General features: G+C 39.3%; 1 long non-coding RNA gene across 1 annotated transcript in view; it reads left to right on the top strand.

The window, feature by feature from the left end:
* Positions 1-14,518, top strand: part of LOC131135366 (uncharacterized) — a 183,423-nt gene that overhangs the window by 14,894 nt on the left and 154,011 nt on the right. The window contains exons 5-6 of the long non-coding RNA XR_009131584.1: positions 2,255-2,368; positions 3,676-3,712. This is a non-coding gene — a long non-coding RNA (uncharacterized LOC131135366). The remainder of the gene's footprint in view (positions 1-2,254; positions 2,369-3,675; positions 3,713-14,518) is intronic.

Raw genomic sequence — 14,518 nt, 5'->3', positions numbered from 1 at the left:
AATATTGCAGACATTCATTCAATCATTCATTTTCTACCGCTTATCCTCACGAGCGTCGCGGGGGTGCTGGAGGCTATCCCAGCTGTCTTCGGGTGAGAGGCAGGGTACACCCTGGACTGGTCGCCAGCCAATCACAGGGCACATATAGACAAACAACCATTCACACTCACATTCATACCTATGGACAATTTGGAGTTATAGCAGACATAATCAGATTGAGTTTTGATTCAAGTTGAAGACATAAATAAGACTCATGCTCTGTGTGTTTTAGTAAGTAGTGTGTTTTTATAATTTTTACATTTTATAGTTTTACATAAAACTGATTATGAACTGATTGTAATGCACTCAATTGTAATCTGATGCATGTTCAAATGAAATAAAACCATTACCATTACATACCGAAAATAATAAAAAATGCATATAAATCACTAATGAATGGGATAAATGAATATTTAAGGTGACCTTTACCCTCATTGAAGACAGGATGTGGCAGAAAAAAACAACACAGACACCACCTTCCTGTTTTGCTATGAGTTATTTCTTGAATTCAATAGGATTTCTTACCTCAAATCTCTGATTTTATTTGGATCACGGCTGCAAAATGGAGCCAAACAAGTTGCAAGGGGCAGCAATGTCATAAAGAAGGTAACACAAAAAAAGAGCAATAATTAAGAAAAAAATATTCACTCAAATAAAACATTTTTGTCATACTGCCGTCATACCCCAGTAAAATGTATGAAATACAAATTAAATGAGATTAGATGAGTAGTTATTGATACATTGAGACTAAGCACTGTCAGCTACCAGTATCGGTTACAAAATCAGTTCTGCATGTTGACAAACCAGTTAATTGAGCATCTTTTAACACGCATTAAAAGAAATTGGCCACAAAAGCTATGTTGTTTTATTGGCAGTAATTGACACGGACCGATCTATCCAGAGACTGCAAGATACAAAACACACATGTGTATATAGATATAGATATATTTATATTAATGTGTGTGTTTTCCCAGGACTGGGTTAAGGAAAAATAGTCGGGACAGTTAATGGTAGAAGCACCCTCCAGTAATCCATATTCAGTCTAACGCTTTTTCCTTTATCCCGGTATGCGGTATCCAAACAACTGTCCTCCTCGATATGTGCCGAATATAATACCAAAGAATCTGACGCGGCAAATGTGAACAGGCTTAGTCCGTCTGCTTGCATGTTTGAGCAAAAGCCTGCCACACAAGGACATGGGCAGAATATCAAAAATATATGCATTATTTAACAGAAAATCAACAAAATGAATTTAATTTAATTTAATTTAAATTTAAAATTAAATTTGAAGTCTGTGACAGGATTGTTTTTTAGTGGCGAAACATTTGTACACACAGGAAATATGGCATTTAATTTTGTTGTGCATGGCAAAATAACAAATAAACAGCATTTTAATCACAATGCACATATCATTAATATTAATATTATTAATTATGCACCTTGCAAATTAATTGTCAATGTACTGCACATGGCTCTAGCATGAATAACTACCTCAGGCGCTATCAATGTTGTTGGATTGCAGGAATAGAAATGGATACATTGATTAATAAGATTAATACATCAGATTAATCACTGTTAATGTCTAAATTAAACTATGTGGTTGTTGTGATAGAAGGTGTCTTCATTTTAGCCATTCATTTTATTTCAGTTAAAAGATATATTTTAAAAAATGGGTAAAAAAATGACAGTACAGTAACATATAACCAAGTATGATTACAGCAATTTTAGCGAAAATGAATGAGTGAATGAATCAGTTTATTTAGTCAAATTTAAATGTCTTAAAGTTTACATAGCTTGCAGGTTCTGGACAAACACACACAGTCACATTAAAACTTTAAAACATGAAAACAACAGAAGCATGAATCCAGGCGGCCCTAAAAGCTTTTAAACACTCGGCACGCTTTGCTACACAAATATGTATCAAACCGCCTCAACCCTCTGAGGTGTGTAGATCTACGCCGAAGGAGAGCGAGCGAGCGAGTCTTCTCGATGTCACCACATTTCATCAGAAATACCCCAGACTCGCCATCCGTCTGAAGCAAAATAGCTCGACTTTATCTCTCGGCAGCCAAGGCGGAGAGGCACGCGGCCTAATAAGTGCTTGCTAAATGTGCTAAGCTGCTTTGTAACTGCCTGTTTTTTTTTTTTTACTACTCTTTTCTTCCACCCTAGTGATTACTGACTGCAGGCAATGTGTGCTTTCTGTTCTGTTCAGACGTAAAACAGCGCAGAGCAGTGCAAATAGAGTTCTTTCTCAATTGGTCCCTCGGTGTCATGCTGGAAAGGATACTTGGACACCAGACAAAGACAAAAAAAAGGATTTTTTTTTGTAAGCTTCAAACACTCAAATCGCAGCATGCACTCTTGTGGAGGTTGAGTTTAGTGTTTCTAAGAGGGCCCCCTTGCAGGAAGCCGGGATTCAAAGTGCTGCTCGGTAACACTCATGAAAATTCATCCTCAAGTACCTGTCCAGAGGTCAAACCCATGATTGGGAAATGTTGCCAAAACATGTCCGACATATGAGACATGGGTGCTGCTTTGCTTCGACTGCAGAAAAGCTGTGTCTACACCAGGCTTTTTAAAAGCATGCGTGTGGTGGAAGAACAAACCTGTCTTTTTTTTTTTTTGTCTGTACATTTTAGTCAATGACGAAAGTACCATATTGTTTCCTAAATATCGTTTTTTTTTCCAGAGAGAATAAGTCTATTCCTGTATGTTCAGCATATGGAGATTTGTACATGCTGACCAACAGAGCTTTTCTGTCCGTCACTCACACACACAAAAAAGTAGCTCAAAACATTAACAAGTTAGCAAACAGAAGGGTTATTTTGCAAATGTTAAAATAATGGTGATCCACGATAACGTGTTATTAAGCAAGTACGAGGGTCGCGGGGGTGCTGGAGCCTATCCCAGGGCGAGAGGCGGGGTACACCCTGTACTGGTCGCCAGCCAATCACAGGGCACATATAGACAAACAACCATTCCCACTAATATTAAAATAAAATCTAATATTTTCATAGAGCATAGAAAACCTGATTATGACATTGTAAATACGATGTATATTATTAGAGCCCTGTAGACATGAAATAACACCCCTAAAGTCCCATTATCCTTTGTTTACAATTTCACTATTGAAAACATAATTTAGAGGGGCCGTTCTACAATTGCCTCAATATGCCAATTTCCCAAAAAGGCATGGAAGCCATACTTAAGAAAAAAAAATTGCAAAAATAGCTAGCTTAGAAGCAAGCGGGATATTTTACAGGTAGCGTAAGAACACTGTGCTAGTTTGGCTGTTGATGACGGTTGAAAGAAAAATGTAGCATACATTTCTACATTTTAAACCAGTCTTCTGCAAAGTTATTGAAAAACTGAAGAAGACTAATACATGTATGCCATTGTCTGTAATTTAAGAATAGTGTAATATTGTGCGAGAAACAGAACTCAAACGGCCGAAAATGTGGACGACTTCAGTGTCTTTAAAAGCAGGATGTTCTGCTGCTATTAGTAGTTGTTAGTAACAGGTTTTTTTGTCTTAATTAACAATGTAATGTTTGACATTAGTCTTGTAGGTGGTTTTAATGCGTATTTCAAGGTTGTTTACAACTGACAACTGTCTCTTTTTTTTCCTTACAGGGATACAACTTTACTTTCTTGTGGCTGTGCCATGTTGGTAAGATACTCTTCTCATTATTTTATTCTTTATTTGTTCGTAAATTACTTACTCTTTGACAAATTTCCCTGTAATTATAATTACACGTGTCCTTAATCCTTTTAGATAGACTAGATAGATAGACTTTATTTATTGTCATTGCACAATAACACAGCAGTGAAATTGCCAATGAAATGTTGTTGCCTGGCTCCTGTATAATAATATATAATAATGTGGAGAATAAATAGATGACATCAAATATGAACAATGTACAACGTAAACAGTAATTTGTACAAATAATTTAAATAATTTAGAATAAATAATAATAATTTAAAGTTTTGTGTGTGCGTGTGGGCAGGTAGAGGCTTATCATAACATTTCATGTTTAATTTTGTGTATAGTATGTTTCCTGTAGGCCAATAAATATGGCTGGCAGTCAATACCCCCCTCCCCACCAAAAAAAACCATATATGGATGGTTTGGATCAAGACTTTGGACTAGTTTTGATGTCTATTAACACTTAAAGCACAAGCTGAAGTTATTTAAAAAGTTTTGTAACTGCAAATGTAAAAGTGGATCAAAGAATGGACATTTAAGGGTTAACCATCTTAAAAAGTGTTTAAGTTATCGCCTGGGCACTTCCAAAGACAATGAGCCGTTTATGAGTACAGTGCCCTGGCCTCTCTCGGACCAGCTGGCGGCTCGCAGGGCCAAAGAGATGAAAAGCTGCTCTCTGCAGCTCACCCGAATGGTACTGATGGAACCTTTTAAAGTGGCAGAATTGCTCCAGTGAGTAAAAACATGGCCAAGGCTCAGGCTGATGTCATATCCCAGCTGTTGCCTCCATCAGAACGTTGAGTCTAAAGTGAGTCTCTGAGCATTCCACGCAAAACATGCACTCACTCAGTGAGGCGGCAATGGGGATTTTTTTTTTTTTTTTTTTTTTTGAGGCGCCGTGCCTCCACTGGCACCCTTATGGACCGGCTGCCAACTAGCGGGTCTCCAAAGGCATGCCGGTTTAAAAAGGGCCGGGCTCAATCAGCACATGCTTAGCCGGGTGATGACTCTGTTCCCTTGTCGTTGTTAAGTCTATCAGTGTTCCCTTGTTTCTGCCCTTCCTAAGAGGCGGCACCTCCATGCAGCTGTTGAGAGCTTGTACCTGATGTCATCTTAATAGCACCCTACCCCCCCTCTTGTTAAGCATCCTTCTCTCAGCGTGTGCTCCTTTAAGCATTTTTCTTTGATGACATCTTCTTTGTGGTCTCCCTCAGCCCTCGACAATTGACCTCTCACTTTTCTCCCGGCACTTCCATGTGAACGGCATCCGTTTGCTGTCAAGGGTCGGCGCCCATAAAGAAATAGAAGAGTAGTTACTAGTTTTTGACAGTATGTGCTTTCATGTTCATGAAAGTATATGGTGCAGGTTACCATAGTAGAATGTGAAAATCCAAAAAGAAGCTTCTACCTCGCCCCGGGGCTAAAGAAATCAAGCGCTAGCATGCATACTCACAAAGCAGCAGAGGTGGAGAACATGAAGAGTGTTTCAGGACAAATGAAAGTAATTTCTGCTCAGAGCTAACGTTGCTGTGTAGCAATGAAGGAAAGTGGATTGAAAATATCCGACTGAAGTTTAGTTGGAAAAACTAACTGAATAAACAGTACTTCTGCTGGTTGCAGCCACGTAGTACACACAATTTTGCTTCAAGACAAGATGGCCTCGTGTTTGGCATGTTTGGACATTTGGACATTTCTGTGTGGAATTTGCACGTTCTCCGTGCTCCGTCCGTGCATGTGTAGGTTTTCTCTGGGTACTAGACTCTAAATAGTCCATAAGTTTGAATGGGACTGTAAAAAATGGTTTTGTCAATATGTGTCTGGCGACCAGTTCACTATTTACCCGAAGTCAGATGGGAAAGGGGCCAGCGTTACCTTTGCAACCGTAGTGACGGCAAGATGTACAACGTGGATTTGGTCAATTCCACACAATTTACACAATTCTTAAATTCTTAATAGGTTCCGCTTTGACACCAAAAATAAATAAAAGCACAACATTCATTTTGACTTGTACTATAGTGCCGCTAAATTCTACTGGTTTGAGAAAAAAAACATTATTTTTGTGTGTATTTATCATCAAAATATTGCATTTTCATTTGAGCTGCCTCAGCATTCAATAGTAATGGCGATCTTGCTCTGATTTTGTCGACATAATCACCCGAAGTGATTGCCTTGAAGATAATGATCCGGACTATGATAAACATGTCATTATGAAGGGGACTGATCTTTGATGTCAATGATATTAAAATCAGTAAAGTTTGGTTGATCCCACATCAAAATCAGTAGTCTGAGGAAAAAAAAAACTGTTGTGGGGTTTAAATGTGTTTCACTGTGAGACAATATCAATTATTTTATTTTTATTGCCAAAATATTAAGCATTACATTTTGCCCTTAAAAACCAAAAGAGTTTGGTTGGATGGTTCTCGGTTTGTTGACATAATTGGTCGATGGTATTTTTGACTATAGTAGGGCATTGGATCATCCCTGAATACCTTCATAGGCATCAAGGTTGGTCAGTGAAAATCAAAATGTGATTGACAATTGACTGAGAGACGACTATAAGACGATTGCTACTGTCAACATATGACATTGGCCTTTGATTTTATTCATTAAGTTTTTTGTTTGTCCTTAGAAATCAATTGGATTTGTGTTTTGATTGTGAAGACATAATCCCAGGACAGGGGTCTCAAACACGTGGCCCGCGGGCCAAATGTGGCTGGCAGGACACTAGTTTGAGGCCCCCGCCTTGATATGAAAGTTTAATGTCAGTGCGGCCCGCGCAAGTTTGATATGGATGCTGTATGGTATCATGTACCCAGAAAAAATTATTACTTTTGATTAATGTTCATGTTAAAGGTTAAATAACTGTTAATAGTTATCCTCCCTATCTGTGTGGAAGTGGTAAGTTTTTGGCTATTTAAGTTTAAAGGAAATAACTTGAAGGCTACCGTTTAGGTCGCTAGCGCTCTAGTTTGCGAGTTAGCATGTGTCTCAAGACCCTGCAGTTGCGCAATATGTTGTAAATAAAAAAAGTATAAATGTGACGATAGCCGTGTTTTGTCATGTCTACAGGGCTCTAATAATGCTTTGTTAATTTTAATCTGAAAAAAAAATAATTTGTCTACCCACCAACTATATGTGGTTTCTTAAGTTTGTATTATTTGCCATTTTATTATTATTATATTTATTTATTTATTACTGATTGATTGATTTTCTTTATTCTTGTTTTTTTATTTATTTTTCATCTTATTTTGTGTAGAAAAATAAAAAGTAAGATATTTGAGAACAGTGGAATGTTTTATCAGAGCTTTTCTTGTAGAAAATTGGAACCAAAGAGAAGTTTTTTTTATTTTTTTGTTTTTAATAAATGCGTTTTTTTTTTTGTTTTTTTTTGAAAACCTGATGCGCCCCAGTCTCACCCAGACCGTAGCTCCAGTGGCCCCCAAGTAAATTGAGTTTGAGACCCCTGTCCTAGGAAGTCTTAAAAGTTGGTAGCTAACAATCCCTACTATAATACAGATGTCATTAGTAAGGATACCGGCAAATCAAAAACTCTTGCTTTGACATTGACAATGTTTGTCAATCAAAATCAATAGTCTATTAGAAAAGTAAGGTTTGGAATTGTGACTGTGGGACAAATATAGAATTCCTATTATCTTTATTTCAAGAACATTGAATTCTCCTTTGACACCAACTGCTGCAACCATCTTACGTCATAGTTAATTAAGAATAAATACGATTCTTGGTGAGTGCATCTCAATATGCTTTGCCACCTTGTAATGAGTCACACTGTCGTCTCTGTCTGTGTCACAAAGTAGCGTTAACTCTTGACTGAATGTCACTTGGAAATGGTAAAAAAAAAACAAAAAACAATTGTACAGAAAGCCTGTCAGCAACAACTTGATTAGTTATCGCAATCAAACAAAGCCGCCGTACGTTAACGCTCCTCGACACGTCCCGCAAATGCCTTCAACCTTGCCAACATCCAGCTGCGAGAAAACATCCAAACCCCCAAACAAGAGGAGACGCTATTATTTTAATTATGCTGTCTTTTTTTGTTGTTTATTTCACCCCACCCTCACATCACACCCCAAAAAACACAGCTGGATGTCAAAAAAAAAGTATGTGAGAGACGACAGAACAAGTGAGCGTTCGCAAGCACCCAAGTGGTTCTCTGCAATGTAGGAAATAGCTCTTATTAAAGTCAATACACATACATATTCCTGATGCATAATTTATGCTTCCTGCTTCTGTTGCATTAGAGTGAGCGCCGGTGAATAACTTCACACAACTAAGCTCCGTTTGGGATTTTTCAAAGGCTTTCCAAAAAGGTGCATAAAATATTGCAAAATAAAAACCTGGTGTATTTCAGAGTTAACGTCTCGGGTCATTGAAAAAACAACTTAGAATACATAATGTATGGTGTACCACAAAGTTTTTTTGTAATTTTAATAGCCATGTAGGGTGGCACGGTGGTCGAGTGGTTAGCGCATAGACTTCACAGCTAGGAGACCAGGGTTCAATTCCACTCTCGGCTATCTCTGTGTGGAGTTTGCATGTTCTCCCCGTGCATGCGTGGGTTTTCTCCGGGTACTCCGGTTTCCTCCCACATTCCAAAAACATGCTAGGTTAATTGGGGACTCCAAATTGTCCATAGGTATGAATGTGAGTGTGAATGGTTGTTTGTCTATACGTATGTGCCCTGTGATTGGCTGGCGACCAGTCCAGTGTGTACCCCGCCTCTCGCTCGAAGACATCTGGGATAGGCTCCTGTTATTGTTACTATCATCATATCATCACACTGAAGAACTACTTTACTAGCGTAGTGACACCTGGCTAGTGACAAGCTTCACCACACGCTTGCTCACTGCGCGTCAGGCCACTACCAAAAGGTAACCCTTTGTAGTCCTATGTAACGCCACTGCTGGTTTTGTTTTTTTTTTTAAGTTTGCAAAAGTCAATTCTTAGGTGTAGCGTTCATTTCTGTATCGCCGTGTAAAATCAATGTGCCCAGGAAGGAAGTTGCTTAAAGTAAGTCAAAATACTGCAATTATTACCTGTTAACCAAGGTTAATTGGCCACTTCAAATTGTCCATAGGTATGAATGTGAGTGTGAATGGTTGTTTGTCTATATGTGCCCTGTGATTGGCTGGCGACTAGTCCAGGGTGTACCCCACCTCTCGCCCGAAGACAGCTGGGATAGGCTCCAGCACCCCCGCGACCCTCGTGAGGAAAAAGCGGTAGAAAATGAATGAATGAATAGCCATGTAATGTTAGGTGGAGAACCACACGGTTTCAGGAAAACCAAATGAACCCCGCATGATCGAGTGCTTTGGCGACAGAGGCAAGGAAAACTGCAAACAGTAGGGCTTTTTCTGTTGTTTGAGACGTTGAAGACCGTTTGCGTGCAAAAAACACAAGTCAGACAACAGGTTAATGGGGCAAAACAACTCCAATTAAATAAGTCAACATTTTGCCGTGCATGTCGTTAGCTAAATATTGCACATTCCAAAGCAAAGCCATGTGGCTGCCGAGTCCACAAACACCTCTTTCATATTACGTGTTTATTATTTTTTTAGATCGATGTCATTAATATCGGGGCCTTTCAGGATGACAGATTAGCACTGAGTGCTAATCAGCACCATTAGACGATAAATATCGGTAATTCAATCACACCGGCAATTTCTTGTTGCGATAATGTGATTTTGCTCATGTAAGCGATTAAGTAATTAGCTTACATCTTTGTTGATTACGTTCCACTGGACTTTGGTGCCATCTGATTGTCTTTGAGATTACGCTGCAAGTTTTTTTTTTTGTTGTTATTTGACCGCCGTATGCCCTTAAGTGATTTTTATGTGTTCCGAATAAATGGCCTCGCTTAGCTCATTCTCAAGGATTTCTTTGTCTCTGCTAGAACGATAGCCTTTAGGGCATTTTCTGATTTTCAATATTTTAGCGCTCTACATTTTTATTTACAAAGTAATTTGTCGGTTAGTGTTAATTTCCTAAATACAACATAAAAGGAGTGTAGTGTGGTGTGTGTATGTGTGTGTGTGTGAGTGAGAGAAACAAAATGAAAGGGGAAAGTCATAAAAACAGCAAAAGAATCAGGGAAAATTGCTTCCATGTGTTTGCAGCTGCCAGAGCCAAAGGAAGCGGAGCGCTCCCTTAAACGCTCCTGACCCGCCGAGACTGGGCCAATTCAGTTTGAAAGGCCCCGGCTCGCTAATGAAGGCCTAATTTTTATTGCCACTCCGTCGGCTTCAAAGCGACGTGTCTTGCCAAACATAATTTCACTGGAGGTATTTTCAGGTGCACTGCAAATAGTTCATAAACAATTTCCCCATTAGTCCACGCAATGCGTTTTCTATGGGGTGAATGTTTCGTCTGTTTTTTGGTCGCCACCCTTACCTCCCTCCCTCTCCTCGCTCTCTTCACTTGTCGTGACACCGCAAGCCACGGCCCTGCTTCCTGTCGCTACCCCTGCATCCAACCTTTTAGTCCCACCAGCTTAAGTCATCATATAGACCACTTAGTGGCCCTGGGAGTTTTCAGGCAAGGTGAAGAAAGTCGGTATCTGTTGTAGAGAAGAGGAGACGTCATTAGAGGATTAGGGATATTTTTTTAAATAAATCCTGCTGGAGCGGGCCTGGTTGTTGTCAGCGTCAAATATCGCAAGCAGAAACACTTAAAGTGCTAAAGTATCAAGAAGCTCTGTGGTGCATTGATGGCATTATTCTTTATTTTTTTTATGAAGTGTTTCTTTCTTTCTTTTCTTAATTTATTTCAGACATGCATACTATGTTACATTATTCTTTCTCACATATACACTTACAATACAATACACTTACGATATATATATATATATATATACAGTGAAGAAAATAAGTATTTGAACACCCTGCTATTTTGCTATTTCTCCCACTTAGAAATCATGGAGGGGTCTGAAATTTTCATCGTAGGTGCATGTCCACTGTGAGAGAGATAAACTAAAAAGAAAAATCCAGAAATCACAATGCATGATTTTTTAACAATTTATTTGTGTGATACAGCTGCAAATAAGTATTTGAACACCTGAGAAAATGAATGTTAATATTTGGTACAGTAGCCTTTGTTTGCTATTACATAGGTCAAACGTTTCCTGTAGTTTTTCACCAGGTTTGCACACACTGCAGGAGGGATCTTGGCCCACTCCTCCACACAGATCTTCTCTAGATCAGTCAGGTTTCTGGGCTGTCGCTGAGAAACACGGAGTTTGAGCTCCCTCCAAAGATTTTCGATTGGGTTCAGGTCTGGAGACTGGCTGGGCCATGCTAGAACCTTGATATGCTTCTTACGGAGCCACTCCTTGGTTTTCCTGGCTGTGTGCTTCGGGTCGTTGTCGTGTTGGAAGACCCAGCCACGACCCATCTTCAATGCTCTGACAGAGGGAAGGAGGTTGTTCCCCAAAATCTCACAATACACGGCCCCAGTCATCCTCTCTTTAATGCAGTGCACTCGTCCTGTCCCATGTGCAGAAAAACACCCCCAAAGCATGATGCTACCACCCCCATGCTTCACAGTAGGGATGGTGTTCTTCGGATTGTACTCTTCATTCTTCTTCCTCCAAACACGCTTATTGGAATTATGACCAAAAAGTTCTATTTTGGTCTCATCTGACCATAAAACTTTCTCCCATGACTCCTCTGTATCATCCAAATGGTCATAAGCAAACTTAAGACGGGCCTTGACATGTGCTGGTTTAAGCAGGGGAACCTTTCGTGCCATGCATGATTTCACATCATGACGTCTTAGTGTATTACCTACAGTAACCTTGGAAACGGTGGTCCCAGCTCTTTTCAGGTCATTGACCAAGTCCTGTCGTGTAGTTCTGGGCTGATTCCTCACCTTTCTTAGAATCATTGAGACCCCACGAGGTGATATCTTGCATGGGGCTCCACTCCGATTGAGATTGACCGTCATGTTTAGCTTCTTCCATTTTCTAATGATAGCTCCAACAGTGGACCTTTTTTCACCAAGCTGCTTGGTAATTGCTCCGTAGCCCTTTCCAGCCTTGTGGAGGTGTACAATTTTGTCTCTGGTGTCTTTGGACAGCTCTTTGGTCTTCGCCATGTTACAAGTTAAAGTCTTACTGATTGTATGGGGTGGACAGGTGTCTTTATGCAGCTAACGACCTCAAACAGGTGCATCTGATTCAGGATGATACATGGAGTGCAGGTGGACTTCTAATGGGCAGACTAACAGGTCTTTCAGGGTCAGAATTCTAGATGATACACAGGTGTTCAAATACTTATTTGCAGCTGTATCACACAAATAAATTGTTAAAAAATCATGCATTGTGATTTCTGGATTTTTCTTTTTAGTTTATCTCTCTCACAGTGGACATGCACCTACGATGAAAATTTCAGAACCCTCCATGATTTCTAAGTGGGAGAAATAGCAAAATAGCAGGGTGTTCAAATACTTATTTTCTTCACTGTATATATATACATACACGCACATATATACGTACATACACACATACAACACCTCATTACTACACGTGTCTGAAAAGGAGCAGGAAGAAGCAAAGCTTAATTGTTAATTTAGTTTTTTGATTATTAGTTATTAGTTATATTATTGTTGTGTTGTTGCATTTTTAAAAAATATATGTATTTTGGGGGGGCAATTTTTATGCCTATAACTCTTTTTTTATATATACATATGTGTGTATATATATATATATACACACAGCGAAACCTCCGTTAGCCTACACCCCAGTTAGTGTGTCTTGGTTTATGCTGAATATATACACCAAAGTCTTGCCTTGGTTTGTGTACATGTTCCGGTTAGCAAACAATATGGAGCGCATCTTGTCATATTATTAAAACACTGCAGGAGTCCAACTGTGTTCTTCATGTATTTTATCACAAACCGTCCTTGTTCACACAATTCTTCCACAAGTCGAAAAAATGCTAACCAAAAACACATTTTTCCTAGTTTTACAATAATAGTTTTACATGCCTAAGATAATTCTGAAAAATATAAATATAACCATTTAAGGTTACTTTTACCTTTACTGACAATGTGATTGTTCCGAAAGACATGATTTAGTAGTGAGATGAACATGAACCGCACCTTTATTTTTTTAATTCGATAGTATTGCTCACCTTCTTTATCAAAATGCGAGTAAATGTTGTTTAGTCATGTGTCTGTGAAAATTATGACATTGCAGTTCAAAAGTGTCCTGTTTGATGTGAAATCATAACTTATATATTTAATTCACTAAAGACCACACGTTGGTGAGGAAAATGCTTAGTAAAAAAGGTTATTTTGAGTTTAGCAGATTTCTTTTGCTGGTAGGGAATCAGGAACTCTAATGATGGTGGCCTCGTTAGGAATTGTAAACAAATGTGGCTTTGCTGTACAAGCCATTGCTGGCAAATAAACAGAGGAGCAAAGCCTGAGGGAGAGCAAGGGAAGCACAGCTTGGGGGAGGTTATTTGGCTTACAGCCATGCCCATATACGGAAGTCAGCCCCTCTGTGACATCACAAAGGGGGCAGTTTTACCACGCCTTCTGAAACTAAGCGTTTTGAGCCATCCCAAACTTCTTTCAGGGATCACTTCCAAATGCGCAAACCTCATTACCTGAAACTTTGGCATTGTTTAACACAAGAATACAACATTCTAACTACATTTATAGATCAGAAATGTGGAAAAAGCATAATAGGTCACCTATAAGAACAAATTAGGCTCAATTAGTATCAAAATCGGCTATATACGACAAAAACAAATGCATTGTTTTTACCATGTAAAACTGTATGTTCAGCATTCCCAGTGTACTCAGAATGGTACAATCTCGATTACATGACACTTACACTTACTGTATGACTCAACTGCAAGATTAGTAAGTAGTCCTATCGTCCATTTGTCGAATATTCGGCTATTCTGAGACACCCCAAAAACTATATTCTACTATAATGTGTTTTGTGTTAACATATTTTGGCTTTCTGGAGCAAATTCAGAGGAGCGGGGGTGCAAGGTGCAACGCCCCCTAAAAAAAAAATTTCTAAAATGCAGCAGAAGATAGATCCACTCATTGCCCCTTCCTCCCTCTCCTCAGTAACCATCCAATCACTGTTAGTATGCAAATCAGCCACATGCCCTGCGTCTAGAACCAATCTATTAAGAAAACCAACATGAACCAGCTCTTTGGCGATAGAGGCAAGGAAAAAATACCTCTACAAACCACCAACAACCCTTTCCCAGTCATTTCTCTGTGATGCGACAACATCTTCCGACCTAACCAGCCGTCATTGGACGCTCGCTGTACACAAACGACTTCATAAACCGTTTTGGATGGGGCAATAACGGCAAATGTAAATCTCAGTCAGCACAAATAGCAAGATGATTGCCCATTAATCACTCTTAGAGCCCCCCCACACCCCCCCCCCCCCCCCCCTCGCTCCCTACAATAACCCACATTTCACCACCTTTTTACATTTCAATGTTGTTATTGTTCTGTAATTGTGTTTCCTCCCCTGCAGCACCGCGCCTCTTTTGAAGCAGGGAAAAATGGAACACTTGTTATCTGAAAGAGGGCAGGTATTTATTTATTTTATTTTATTTTTTTGCAATAAACTGGCGTGTTGTCTTTGTACACATAACATGTTTAATGGTCATACAGGACATAAATCACAGCAGGGATTACCCAGTACTCTCCTCTTCTATTCACCCCCACCCACCAATTGTATTTCTTCTCTTATGATGTTGTGTTTTTTAAGGCATTGTA

Source organism: Doryrhamphus excisus, chromosome 9 (genome assembly GCF_030265055.1).
Source record: "Doryrhamphus excisus isolate RoL2022-K1 chromosome 9, RoL_Dexc_1.0, whole genome shotgun sequence".
Lineage (NCBI taxonomy): Eukaryota > Metazoa > Chordata > Actinopteri > Syngnathiformes > Syngnathidae > Doryrhamphus > Doryrhamphus excisus.
The sequence above is the reverse complement of the archived record's forward strand: the minus strand, read 5'-3'. Positions and strand labels throughout refer to the sequence as shown.